Genomic DNA, 1,932 nt, shown 5'->3' with positions numbered 1-1,932 from the left:
GAAACGAAATTGAGTTATTTGTAGTGAGGTGGATGGACCTAGAGTCTGTCATACAGAATGGAGTAAGTCAGAAAGAGAAAAACAAATACCGTATGCTAACACATATATGTGGAATGTAAAAAAAAAAAAGGTCATGAAGAACCTAGGGGCAAGATGGGAATAAAGACGCAGACCTACTAGAGAATGGACTTGAGGATATGGGGAGGGGGAAGGGTAAGCTGTGACAAAGTGAGAGAGTGGCATGGACATATATACACTACCAAATGTAAAATAGCTAGCTAGTGGGAAGCAGTCGCATAGCACAGGGAGATCAGCTCGGTGCTTTGTGACCAGCTAGAAGGATGGGATAGGGAGGGTGGGAGGGAGGGAGATGCAAGAGGGAAGAGATATTGGGGATATATGTATATGTATAACTGATTCACCTTGTTATAAAGCAGAAACTAACACACCATTGTAAAGCATTTATACTCCAATCAAAATGTTAAAAATAAATAAATAAATAAAAATACAAATAGGACCTAGAATACTACTGGACAATGAAAGAGAGCCAACTATGGATACACACAACTTGGATGACTCTCAAGGGAATTAAGCTGAGTGAAAAAACCAATCCCCAAAGGTTACAAACTGTATGGCTCATTTACATAACATTCTTGACAGGACAACATTGTAGAAATGGAGGACAGATGAATGATTGCCAATGGCAGGAGACTGGGGGGACTGGGGAGGGGGTTGAGGCTAAAGGAGCAACAGGATGGATTCTTGTAACGATGGAACTATTTTGTATCCTGACTGAGGTGGTGGATATATGAGTCTACGCGTGATAAGGTTGGATAGAACTAAATACACACACGAGCACAAGTAAAACCAGGGAAATAATAAGATTTGTAGATTGTACTAATGTCAGTATTCTGGTTATGATCTTGTACTATAGTTTTGCATCGGGGGAAACTGGGTAAGGGGTACATAGGACTTCTCTGTATTATTTCTTACAAATGTATGTGAATCTACAATTATCCCAAAAGAAAAAAGAAATAGGAAAGAAATATAAATCAGGTCATGTCATGCCCCAGGGGTGAAGCCATTCATTCACTAGCTTCCCATTGATTTTGGAATAAAACCGTCTGTTGACTAGGATGCAGTCCATGATCTAGTCTGTGCCAGTCTGTTCAGGCTTATGCTACCCTCCCCAGCTCTCCTGGTGCCAATCACAACCACCACCTCATAGTCCTAAAGCAGCAAGATTTGCCCCCTCCTGGCTTTCATATGTCTGCTCCCTCTTTTCGCAAGGCTTTTCCCTGGCTCTTCCTATGGTTGCTTCTTTCATAACTTTCAGGGCTCAGCTTAAATGCCACCTCCTCCTTTCCTAACCACACAATTTGCACCCTCTCCTTTTGCTGCACAGGCCTAATCCCAAATTTGATTATTTTCTCACTTCTTAATCGTCTGTCTCCCCACTAGATTGCAAGCTCCCAAGGCAGGGTGGCGGGTGTTCTGCTTGACTCTGCCATGTATCCTCAGCGCCTGGCACTGTGCCTGGCACACGGTGAGGGCCCAGTAAACCGAAGGCTGAGTGAATGAATGAGTAGCCACGTGCCGCTTTGCCATCAGTGCTTTTTCGAATGATGCAAAGCCCTCTGTATGGTAGCTTTGGGCTCATGATGGGGCTCCTTTCGCTCCCCCCGGCCGATTACTAAGGGAAAGGGTCGCCGGTGGGTCCTTCGGCGTCCCTCAGAACCACGGGGCTCCTGCAGTCTGGGCCGAATCCGGGTGCGCTCCGGACACGGGCCGCTTTGCAGGGGGTGTGCTGGCTAGCGTAGGCCACCGGTGAGGCCACCTTCGCTCGACTCTCTTTGTTGCTCCCACCTCCCCAGCGCCGGCCGCGGCTGCCTGCAGTGACTCGTGACTCCCCGCCGGCCTCGAGGGCTGCGG

The sequence above is a fragment of the Lagenorhynchus albirostris genome, chromosome X, assembly GCF_949774975.1.
Source record: "Lagenorhynchus albirostris chromosome X, mLagAlb1.1, whole genome shotgun sequence".
In the NCBI taxonomy this organism is placed as follows: domain Eukaryota; kingdom Metazoa; phylum Chordata; class Mammalia; order Artiodactyla; family Delphinidae; genus Lagenorhynchus; species Lagenorhynchus albirostris.
The sequence above is the reverse complement of the archived record's forward strand: the minus strand, read 5'-3'. Positions refer to the sequence as shown.